The 12,674-nt window shown below is 38.9% G+C and overlaps 1 protein-coding gene across 1 annotated transcript in view; it reads left to right on the top strand.

Moving 5' to 3' along the window:
• The first annotated feature begins 3,355 nt into the window (after window positions 1–3,355).
• The window catches only part of LOC103263523 (zinc finger protein 624), a 40,920-nt gene continuing 31,601 nt past the window's right edge, over window positions 3,356–12,674 (top strand). Inside the window, exon 1 of the mRNA XM_021714006.1 lies at window positions 3,356–3,416. The gene's annotated coding sequence lies outside the window, so the exon portion shown is untranslated. The remainder of the gene's footprint in view (window positions 3,417–12,674) is intronic.

The following is a 12,674-nucleotide window of genomic DNA, read 5'->3' as shown; positions in this document are numbered from 1 at the left end:
CATTTTTGATTTATTGTAGAGACAAGGTCTTGAACTTGCAGGCTCAGGCAGTCCACTCACCTTGGCCTCACAAAGTGCTAGGATTACAGACTGAGCCACCAAGCCCAGCCTGATCCACCTTGAGTTAATTTTTGTATATGGTGAGAGATAGGGGTCCAGTTTCATTCTTCTGTATATGGCTAGCCAGTTTTCCTAGCACCATTTATTAAATAGGGTGTCCTTTCCCCATTGCTTATTTTTGTTGACTTTGTCAAAGATCAGTTGGTTATAGGAATGTAGTTTTATTTCTGAATTCTCTATTCAGTCTGTTTAATCTATCTATTCTTGTACCAATACCATGCTGTTTTAGTTACTATAGTTTTATTATATAATTTGAAGTCAGGCAGGATGATACCTCCACAGTTGTTCTTTTTGCTTAGAATTGTTTTAGCTATTCGGGCTCTTTTTAAATTTCATATAAACTTTAGCATTGTTTTTTCTAGTTAAAGAACAGGATTTTGCATTGAATCTATAGATTGCTTTGGGCAGTATGGTCATTTTAACAATATTGATTCTTCCAATCCATGAACATGGGATGTCTATCCATTTGTTTGTGTTGTCTATAATGTCTTTTGTAGTTCTCCTTGTAGAGGTTTTTCACTTCCTTAGTTAGGTATATTTCTAGGTTTTTGTTTGTTTCTTTTTTTGTGGCTAGTGTCAATGGAATTGAACTCTTGATTTGGTTTTCAGCTTGAGCATTATTGGTGTATAGGAACACTACCAGTTTTTGTACATTGATTTTGTATCCTGACACTTTACTGAAGTCATTTATCAGGTCTAGAAACTTCTTGGAGAAGTCTTTAGGGTTTTCCACAACAGAAATAGTTTGACTTCCTTTTTGCCAATTTGGATGCCTTTTATTTCTTTCTCTTGCTGGATTGCTCTTGCTAGGACTTCCAGTACAATGTTGAATAAGAGTGGTGAGAGTAAACATTCCTGTCTTTTTCCTGTACTGAGGGGTAATGTTCTCAATTTTTCCTGGTTAAGTATGATGTCCGCTGCTGGTTTGTCAAATATGGCTTTTATTATTTTGAGATATGTTCCTTCATTGCTGAGTTTGTTGTGGGTTTTTATCATGAAGGGATGTTGGATTTGTCAAATGCCTTTTCTGCATCTATTGATATGATCATTTAAAAAAAAATTTTGCTTCTGTTTGTGTGGTGTAACACATTTATTGATTTGTGGATATTGAATCATCCTTACATCCCTGGGATAAAACCCACTTGGTCATGATGAATAATTTTTTTGATATGCTGTTGAATTTGGTTTGCTAGTATTTTGTTAAGGATTTCAGCATCTATGTTCATTAGGGAAATGGGCCTGTAGTTTGCTTATTGTGTGTGTGTCCTTGCCTGATTTTGGTGTCAGTGTGATACTGGTTTCATAGAATAAGTTAGGGAGGAATCCCTCTTCCTCAATTTTTTGGAATAGTTTCAGTAGGATTGGTACCAGCTCTTCTTTATATGTCTGATAAAATTCGGCTGTGAATCTATCGGGCCCTCAGCTTTTTTTTGCTGGGAGTTTTTTTTAAATTACTGATTCAATTTCATTGCTCATTATTTGTCTATTTGGGGTATCTATTTATCCTTGGTTCCGTCTTGAAAGGTTGTATGTGTCTAGGAATTTATCCAATTCTTCTAGGTTTTCCAGTTTGTTTTTCTAGAGGTGTTCATAGTAGTCCCTGACAATCTTTTTTATTTCTGTGGTGTCATATGTTCCCTCTGTTATTTCTGATTTGAATTTTCTCTGTTTTTTTCTTGGTTAGTCTAGCTAGCAGTCTGTCAATTTTGTATATTCTTTTGAAGAACCAACTTTGGAATTTTTTGATTCTTTGTATCATTTTTTTGTTCTCAACATCATTTAAGTTCTGCTCTGATTTTTGTCATTTTTTTGGTCTCCTGCTAGCTTTAGGTTTAGGTTGTTCTTGTTTTTCCAGTTCTTTGAGGTGCAAGGTTAAGCTGTTAATTTCTGATCTGTCTTTTTGATGCAGGCATTTAACATTATAAACTTTCCTCTCAAACCTACTTTTGCTGTGCCACAGAGGTTTTGGTATGTTAAATCACTATTTTCATTTGTTTCAATAAAATTTTTAATTTCCAACTTAATTTCATTGTTTAACCAAGGGTTATTCAAGAGTGACTTATTCAGTTTCCATACAGTAGTATAGTTTTGGGAGCTCCTCTTAGTGTTGATTTCTAATTTTGTTCCACTGTGGTCTAAGAAGATGCTTGGTATAATTTTGATGTTTTTTAATTTATTGAGACTTGCTTTATGGCCAAGGATGTGGTCTATTTTGGAGCACGTTCCTTGTGGAGATGAGAAGAATATATATTCTGCAGTTGTTGGGTGGAAAGTTCTGTAGACGTCTGTTAGGTCCATTTGATCTATAATTCCATTTAAACCCTGTGTTTCTTTATTAATTTTCTGCTTTGATGATCTATCTAGTGATGTCAGTGTGGTGTTGAAGTCACCCACTATTATGGTGTTGCTATCAATATGTTTTTGGAGGTCCAGAAGTATCTGTTTTATGAATTTGGGTGCTTGGTGTTCAGTGCATACATGTTTTAAGATGGTTAAATCATGTTGAACTTCACCCTTTTTCATTATATAATGTCCTTTGTGCTTTTTAAGTTTTGGGATTCAAGTCTGAGCTGTCTGATATAAGGATGGCTACTCCTGCTCGTTTTTGTTGTCTGTTTACCTGAAACATCTTTTTCTACTCATTTACTTTGAGTCTGTGACTGTCTTTGGCCTGTAGGTGGGTCTTTTGCAGGCAGCATATGGTTGGGTCTTGTAGTTTTTATCCAGTTTGCCACTTTGATTCTTTTAAGTGGGGCATTTAACCCATTTACGTTCAGGGTTAATACTGATATGTGAGGTTTTGTTCCTGTCATTGTGTTGTACACTAACTAATGTGTACTTGCTGTGTAGGTGCTGTGAGTTTTGAAATTATATGCTCTTTTGTAATAGTGAGAGTTGTCATTTCATTTCCAAGTTTAGAACTCCTTTGAGCATCTCTTGTAGCTAAGGCCCTTTATTATAAGTTTATTTTTAATAGATTCTTTGTTAAAAACTGCCTTTAAAATTAGGTGATTTTGTCTTTTTCAGTCATGTGTAATTTTATTGTCTCAAACAAGGTGAAAGATTATGATTGGATATTACAATGGGATTTTAATTGCAACCCTAAGTAAAATGGCAAAAGAGATCATCCGATATACATCGCATCCATGTGGATTGGTAATGCTTACTGAGGCGCTGCTATAGATCTTAGGCAGCCTGTCACTGAGTGATCTTATCCTATATCCCCTCAGAGTCCTGAAGTTATCCAGCCAGATGAAGAGCTTCATCTTCAGGCAGAGGAAACAGAATTGGTAAAGGTAATACCTACCATTGTATGTAGGAAGAATGAAGAGAAAATGCCTCTTTACTGTGCTTAATTCTCAATTTCCCAGTTACTGCAAGTTCACAATGAATATTTGGTAACTGTGGTAACACCAGGACTAGTGGCATCAATGTACAAATTTCGTTTCTCTCAGAGGTGGCAGCCCTAATCTGACAGTCATGTAGTAATTGCTGATAATATAGTATCCTATTATAGCCTTGTCTGATTCTTGCTTTGTATATTATAAGGCCCAAAACTGTACTATTAAAAATGACAGCCGGGCTCGGTGGCTCAGCCTGTAATCCTGCACCTTGGGAGGCTGATGTGAGTGGATTGCCTAAGCCCACGGGTTCGAGACCCACCTGGGCAATTTGGTGAGACTTCATCTCTACAATAAATCAAAAACTTAGCCAGGCATGGTAGGACACACCTGTAATTCCAGCTACTTGGAAGGCTGAGGTGGAAGGATCACCTGAGCCCCAGCAGGTCGAGGCTGCGGTGGCCAGGAGTGGCCACTGCACTCCAATCTGGGTGACAGAGTGAGACTCCAACTCCAAAAACAAAAAACAAACAAAAATAATAATAATAATAATAACAAGAATGTATCATATTAGTAGAAATAGTCTTAAGATTAGCTTCAAATATTTAGGTATTTTATTTCATTATATTTGTTAAGCTTACTTTCTTATTTGTGAGTATCGAATCCACTTGATTTTTCCAGAAAAAATAAAAACCAGAAATGTATTATTTTAAAATATATATATATTTAAAACTTAGGCCAGTCTCAGTGGCTTACACTTAGTTTTAGACCAGTCTGGGCAACATAGTGAGACTTCACCTCTGCAAAAAATAAAAAAAATAACTGCATGTGGTGGTGCACACCTGTAGTCCAGCTTCTTAGGATGCTGAGGCAGGAGGATCTCCTAAGCCCAGAGGTCAAGGCTGTGATAAGCCATGATCATACCAGTGTACTCCAATCTGGGCAACAGAGTAAGACCCTGACTCAGAAAAGAAAACTAAACTTAGATATAAGGCAAAAGATAAATGTATGCCATTTCAGTATCATATTAGACCATTATTGAACAAGTCTGTCTGAGGGTTAACTGACATAGCAGGGGAAAGGTACATTGTTTGACTTATTATTTACTATTGATTAATATGCAAACTCTAACTTATTATTTACTATTGATTAATATGCAAACTCTAAATGTTAGATATTAATTTGTAGAAGATTGTAGAGTTACAAATCTTTTTTTTGAGTTGGAGTCTCACTCTGTCACTCAGACGGGAGTGCAGTGGCTGCTCCCGGCCACCACAGCCTCGACCTGCTGGCCTCTGGCGATCCTTCCGCCTCAGCCTTCCAAGTAGCTGGAACTACAGGCGTACGCTACCACACCCAGCTAATTTTTTATTTATTGTAGAGATGAGGTCTCGCCAAGTTGCCCAGACGGGTCTCGAACCCATGGGCTCAGACAGTCCACTCACCTCGGCCTCCCAAAGTGCTGGGATTACAGGCTGAGCCACTGAGCCCGGCCACAAATCATCTTTTACCAAGTATAAAGGTTCGTCTCCAAAGTTATATTATTGTTGTCCTGTAGGACATTAACAAGATTTGAATCTAATTTTGCAGTCATATTCTGGCATTCTTTTTTCCACTATCTGTACATCTGTTTCTTGTATCTTCTTTGAACCTGTTTTGTCAAGCTACTGATCCTTCATTAATGACCTAAGTAAATCTTTGACATGTGTATATGTTCACTATGCTTTTAGGAGAATAATGTTTTTAAGGCTTTGAAAGTAGGATTTTAATTTTTGCTTCTATGAGAAAATACATTCTGAGATTCGATTTTATACATAATTTTGAAATGTAGTGCTGAGTGATTTTTAAAATTGTCCTTTAACATATAACAGCCTAGATTTTAAAAATGTAAGATAGAAATATTCGTAGTTTTAGATTTTGAACCATGAAACTTAGGAAAATACCATACTTTTTGACATAGTGAATAATTCATATGGTTAATTTTTGTTTTGACAGAGGGAATTCCTAGTAGAAAATTAACTCAGACTGGCTTTTCCTTAAATTGTGCATTCTTTTTTTAAGTACCAAACTTACTTCAATTTTAATAGAACCAATGTTTTTATAATAACTATCAATAAGTTATTTAATTTTTTGCTTTTACTATAGCTATTGTTGACATTTTAAAATAATATATTCTTTTTTGTAGTACAGTTCTTCAAAAGAAGAAATTTCAGTGCTAAACATTGTCCTTTATTTTACAGGTACAGGTTTTTAGTTGAGACATCTAACAAAGAAACTGTAGAAGATTGGTAAAGAACTTTTATTTGCATGATTATTATAATCAGGCCAAAAGGAAAACATCAAGACAAAGAGTCTTGATACTTTCTGACTAATAGATAAAATTAAGATACTTATATACTATTGAAGTCACAAACTATATCCAGAGAAGTCATAGACAGTATCACAGTGCCAGTATATATATTGCAACTCTAGGTAAACAATTTCCTACCAACAAGCAATTAGATAAGCATAGCAACAAGGTGAAGAACAATTATTAACAAGTCTTTGAAAGCAAATGAGATTTTTATGAGTTTATAATAATACAAGAATTAATATTGTTGTGACCAGAGTATGAGACGGTAGGTTGCCAACATGCAGAGAATCACATTAAGAGTGCTTTATTTAAGCCAGCGTCTGAGAGAGGCTATTGTCATAAAAGCTCTCGGTCCTGAGCAGAGCACATAAGGAGTTTTTAAAGACAAAAAACCATAAGTGGGTTACATAGCAACTTAGCGACCATAGCAACCATAAACTAGCAACTTAGTAACCAAAATGAGAACTTTTGATTGTTAGGGAGTTTCGATTAACTTTATGCCCCAGGCACAGCCTTGACTGGAAAGTCCCTGGAGTTCTTCCAACAAGATATGGTTTAAGGCAGTTACATAGAGACGAGGTAGAAGAACCATTACACAATGAAGTTACCTTGGTTAGGATACTAACAAAATATAAGAACAAAGTATGAGAATGTAACAACGGGATTTTGCAAGGCATAACATTTGATTTTAGTTAACAAAGCATACAGTTACAGGGAACTTGTGGCTAGGAAGTTTTCAAATGGTCAGGGGGAACAAGGATGGGGGTCTGTGGGTACAAGGAACTTACAACAATTAAAATGAAGTTTATTTCAAACAAACTATTATAGGCTATCATAAGACTTATAGACATTTCATTCCCCCTTTTATTTGTTTATGAGTCAGTACGTTGACTCATCAGTCGTGGGTATGGCTTTATTCGCAGTTTAAATTTTTGAGCTGGGTGGAGTCACGGGGTTGAGGTTGTTAAATCCAATCTTTTTGACTCATGAGTGATGGATTCAGGTCGGTATTTCGTCAACCTTGAGTGCCGTCGGGTGGTTAGGATGACATAGTGTAGGTAAAGTGACACGAATGTTGGAATGGATGGTGATCTGGACCTGTTGCCCAGACTGGAGATACTTTAATAAAGACTGATTAGTAATTTCTTTAAGAATGGGATCCTGCAACCGGGGTAGCAGGGGACGGGGGTCTTTCAAATATAATTTTATATGGGGTAAACCCAGCCTTGTATGGGGTACATCAGGCCCGTAAAAGGGCTAAAGGCAAAAGGTTTATTTATTTCTCACTGGTTTCTGTTATTAATTTAGTTAAAGTAAACTTGAGAGTCCAGTTCATGTGTTTTACCTGTTCAGAGCTTTGTGGTTGGTAAGCACAATGCAGTTTTTAATTAATGTTTAGTGCTTTACTAACCAGTTGCACTATGGATGAGGTAAAAGTAGGACCATTATCAGAGCCAGCAGAGATGGGGAGCCTAAACGTAGGAATAATTTTATTTAATAAAAACCTTGTAACCATAAGTGTGGCTTTATTTTTGGTTGTGAAGGCTTCCACCATCCAGATAAAGTATTTATAAATACTAGTAGATAGTTGTGCCTCACATGAGGAGGTTTTATTTTAGTGAAGTTTATTTTCCAGTTTTCTCCAGCTCTTGTTCCTCGGACCCTGATTTCATTAGAGGGCCCTGGCCCTTGTTTTGCATTGACTTGGGCACAAGCAGCACATCTTGCTAATTTTAGAGTCCTTGACCCACCATCTAGTAGAACTCTTGTGGGCCCCCCACCTGATTCGCTTGTTCTTCTTCTTCCTGGATGTAAGTAGGCTGACTTGGAAGAGAAGGAACTGAAAAGGTTTTGGTTAGCAGGATAGTCAGGGGCTCAACTGGAAATTCTGCTGCCTCTTGAGTCACTTGATCTGCCAGGTGATTTCTGGTTGCCTCTGGTGTGTCCGATTTTTTGATGTTTCCTGCAGTGAATGACCGCTACTTTTTCAGGTAGGCATATAGATCATGGCATGGACATGAAGTGTAGCAAAGGCATACCAATTGTCAGTGAAGATGTTTACTCACTTTCCTATTTCCCAGCACAGGGCTTGAGTTAAGGCCATTAATTTAACCTTTTGGGCCGATGTCCCATTGGGCAACGACTGTAACCAGCTTCACAGTTATGAATGGGTATCTCCAGATTATCATCGGGCAACAGGGTAGCCGAATTGAGGCATTGAGTAGGAGAGAAAGTTAGTCTAGCCTGGTCAAGTAGGAGGCTTTGATATTGGGTGATGTGTGCATTTGACATCCAGCAACCAGAGGTTCCCCTGAGCAGAGTTTTAACAGCATGAGGAATGGTTAAGGTCAAGTTTTGACTGAAAGTTAGTTTGTCTGCCTCCTTAACTAGTAGAACTGTAACCGCAATAGCTCAGAGGCAGGTCAGCTATCCTGAGGCCACTGGGTCCAGCCTCTTTGACAGGTAAACTACCGGTCATCTTATATAGAGGCTTGACTATGTAAGCAAATCCTGGGATTCATAACTGGCAGTACCCCATCACCCCCAGAAATTCCCATACCTGCTTCTTCATTGTTGGTATGGGAATCCGAAGAATGGCTCCCTCCAAGCCAAGGTCAGGGCTTGTTTACCCTTTTTTAGCTGGTATCCCAGGTAGGAAACTTCGGTTGAATAGAGCTATGCCTTTTTAACTGAGACGCGGTAGCCCAGATCTTGAAGGAGCTGTAATAGAGCCTTAGTACCTTTTAAACAAGTGTCCAAATCTGCTGCTGTGAGTAAGAGATTATCTACATATTAGAGCAAAGCATATTCAGGGTGTTGGGCCCAGAACCCAGACAAGTCCTGTTGCAGGGCTTCCCCAAACAGAGTTGGGAAGTTCTTGAAACCCTGAGGCAACCTGGTCCACGTGAGCTGACTGTTGTCCCCCGAGTTAGGATCTGTCCATTTAAAAGCAAAGATGGATTGACTGACAGGGGACAATGGAATACAAAAGAAGGCATTTTTAAAAATCCACCACAGTGTATACCTGATGTTGAGGAGGAAGCAGACTGAGCAATGTATACAGGTTTGGAATTGTTGTAACCCGTTTATTGACTTCTTTTAAGTCCTGAACCTACTGGTACTCTGATGTTCCTGACTGTTTGACTGGTAGGAAGGGAGAATTCCATGCCAACTGGCATGGTGTTAGAATGTTAGCTGTTAAGAGTCTTTTAATGTGAGGAGCAATTCCTTTTCAGCCTGCAAACTTGTAGGGTATTGATGAACACAAACAGGGGTGGCAGATGCCAACAGACTTACCATGACTGGAGGGTGATGTTTGGCCAATGCTGGTGGGTTGGTCTCTGTTCAGACTGAAGGAGGAAACTCCTGTTGTAACTTGAGGCATTTTCAGAGGATCTATTAGAAGAGGTTAACAGATATTCTTCAGACAATGGAATAATCAATAGCATTTGATAAGCAGTATGGGCAGGAACACATCTTAGTTTCATCAGGTGAAAACACAATGGTAGCACTCAGTTTTCAGAGCAAATCTTGGCCTATGAGAGGGTATGGGCAGTCAGGGGCTATCAAAAATGAGTAGGTAACCTGTTTTTTACCTAAATTAACCATCTGGTTGGCCGTAAACTTGCAATTTGTGATTGCACCTGTTGCCCCTTGAACAGAAATTTGTTTATTGGGTTTCCTGTCTTTGGGTGATGAGGACAATCTTTTACCTAGTGACCCAGCTCCTTGCAATATGCACATTGATTTTTAGCTAGGTGGATGCGTCCAGTTTTCTTTTCTCCCTTCTTAGTTTTTCCCTTTGGTTTGTGTGACGGCTTTGAACCTGGTTCGGAGACCTGGATAGCAGCAAACTAATAATTTTGTCTGCCATTTAGCTGTCCTGTCTAATTTTTGTTCTTCTCTTTGTTCTTCCTGTTTCTTTTTCTCAGCATCTTGGTTGTTATAAACTTTCTAAGCCACCTTGACTAACTGAGAAAGGTTCATTCCTGCAAAACCCTTCAGCTTTTGTAACTTTTTCCAAATGTCTGGAGCTGCCTGGGCCACAAAAGCCAAATTAATAGCCTGAACATTCTTGGGTGCTGAGGGGTCAAATAGGGTATAAGTATGGAACGCCTCTTGGAGTTTTTCAAGAAATATTCCAGGTGACTCCTCGGAGCCCTGAATAACCTTGGTAATTTTAGAAAGATTAATAGGTTTCTGGACTGCTCCCTTCAAACCAGTTAATAGAGTCCAGTGATAAGTTTTTAATGTTCTAGGTCCTACCGAAATGTTAGGGTCCCAATCCAGGCGAGAGGAAGGAAAAACCTCCTCTAACATTTCCTAACTTTTTTTCTCTGTATCAGCCACTGAGGCAAAGACAGACTTTTTAGCCTTAGTTCTAATGTGCTTTCGCTTCTCAGAAGTAAGTAGGGTTAAAAAGAAACTGCTGGCAATTATTCCAGGTGGGATGATGAGTGTGCATGATTGATTCCACCAGAGGTTGACTGGTCATGCTTGAGAAATTTGCGTTTCTGAAAAGACAAATTACAATAAGCCGGTACTGGTTGTGCTTAAGGAGTATGTGTTTCTGAAAAGACAAAGTCAGCAAAGTTGATTTTTACCTAGAGCGTGTATTTCTTCCAGATATAGCCTCTATTTTCTTATTATTGTGTCAGGGTTTAAGAACAAGATTTTTTAAAAAGGCTTCTGGCACTCAGTCTGTTCTTTCATTTCCCACTCCTGCCCTTGGAAATATTCTTATGAGATGTTTTCTATTTATTTCCAAGGGCACAAATAGGAAACAGTGGGACTTTAACCAAATACTATTTGGATTTAATAAAACATTGAGCGAGAACACAGGCTAAAATTGTTAAGCAAACAATGATGAAAAAGGCTATTGCCCCAGAAACAATGCTGGAAAAGTGAAAGTAGTCCTGTATGATTAACTAAAGCCTCTAATTTATTAACATACGTTGAAAGTTTTTTCTTGTAAAACATTAGAGACATGTAGTTAAGTTGTAGAAACATTGGCAAGAGAAAACAGTTTTGTTTTTTTTTTTGAGTTGGAGTCTCACTCTGTTGCCCAGACTGGAGTGCATGGCCGCTCCTGGCCACCGCAGCCTCGACCTGCTGGGCTCCGGCAATCCTTCCGCCTCAGCCTTCCGTGTAGCCAGAATTACAGGGACGCGCCACCACGCCTGGCTAATTTTTTGATTTATTGTAGAGATGAGGTCTCGCCTACCCAGGCGGGTCTTGAACCTGTGGGCTCAGGCAATACACTCACCTCACCCTCCCAAAGGCATGGGATTGTAGGCTGAACCACCGAGCCCGGCAGTTTTTTTGTTTTTATCCTGCATTGGATTAATAATCCTTGTGTCTAGAAGGAAATTTAAAGTCTGTTAGCAATTTGGCAGTGAAAAGCACTATAGCTGATTACAAACCACTGTCAGTGAAATTAACTTAACAGGCCTGCAGGCAATTTAGAAGGGGGTGCTTTTTTAAAATTATTATACAGTCCAGGGGACTGAAGGGTCAAGAAACCTGTGATCCCATATTGTCAAAACCAGTTAACCACAGGAGAACTGGTTACAGGAGACACCTAATGAGAATTAAACTTGTAATTATAAAGAAGTATGCAGTAACCAGGAGAGGCTTGGTCACTGACAACCAGTCCAAAGGCACAGCAGAAGCAAGTTCTGTGGCAAAAAGCAAGGCAACTAGGCAAAGAAAGAGGTCAAGGCTGACAGGGATTTAGAAATACCATAGGCAATCAGAAGTCAAAGTGGGTACCCAAACAGAAACCAGTTACTAAACCAAGACACGGTTCTACCAACGCCTTGAGTCAACGAACAGAGTCTAAGGAGAGGCCTCATCAGGCTCCATCCCCCTCAACAGAATTGTGGCCACATACAGAATAAACAGATTAAACAGAAACCAGTACATAAAAATCAAAGGGGTAACCCGAACAGAAATTTGAACTTAAAATAGAATTCAGAAATCAGAATTTCAACTGAGACTTTGGTCTACCAATTTCTTGGGTCACTGACTAGAGTCTAAGGGGCAATCTCCTCAGGTTCAGACTCCCTTGTTATGGCCATAAGTAAGACAGAAAAAGAATCTTACCTACTGGGAGGTTACAGATGGACTCAGGTTTTCTTGAGGTGAGAGAAGTCAGCAGTCATTCCAATTCCCTCCGAGTCATATGAGTGGTTATGGGGCTCTGAGTGACTCAGGGGGCACCTTCCCAATAACTCCCCGTCCGGCTGGGGAGAGCTGGAGTGGGGCTGGCTCCCAAGGTTGCAAAATTATTCTCACAGGGACCTCCAAATGTTGTGACCAGAGTTTGAGAAGGTAGGTTACCAACACGCAGAGAATCACATTAAGAGTGCTTTATTTAAGCCAGCGTCTGAGAGAGGCTATTGTCATAAAAGCTCTCGCCCCAAGGACAGCAAGTAAGGAGATTTGAAAGGCAAAAAACCGTTAAGTGGGTTACATAGCAACTTAGCCATAGCAACCATAAACTAGCAACTTAGTAACCAAAGTGGGAACTTTTGATTGTTAGGGAGTTTTGTTTAACTTTATATCCCAGGCACAGCTGGTGACTGAAAAGTCCCTGGAGTTCTTCCAACAAAACATGGTTTAAGGCAGTTACATAGAGAGGAGGTAGAAAAACCATTACACAATGAAGTTACCTTGGTTAGGATACTAACAAAATATAAGAACAAAGTATGAGAATGTAACAACAGGATTTTGCAAGGCATAACATTTGATTTTAGTTAACATAGTATACAATTACAGGGAACTTGTGGCTAGGGAGTTTTCTTTTTTTTTTCTTTTTTCTTTTTTTTTTATTTTTTTTGAGTTGGAGTCTCACTCTG

The sequence above is a fragment of the Carlito syrichta genome, unplaced genomic scaffold (assembly GCF_000164805.1).
Source record: "Carlito syrichta isolate Samal-C Ts95f unplaced genomic scaffold, Tarsius_syrichta-2.0.1 Scaffold305141, whole genome shotgun sequence".
In the NCBI taxonomy this organism is placed as follows: domain Eukaryota; kingdom Metazoa; phylum Chordata; class Mammalia; order Primates; family Tarsiidae; genus Carlito; species Carlito syrichta.
The sequence above is the reverse complement of the archived record's forward strand: the minus strand, read 5'-3'. Positions and strand labels throughout refer to the sequence as shown.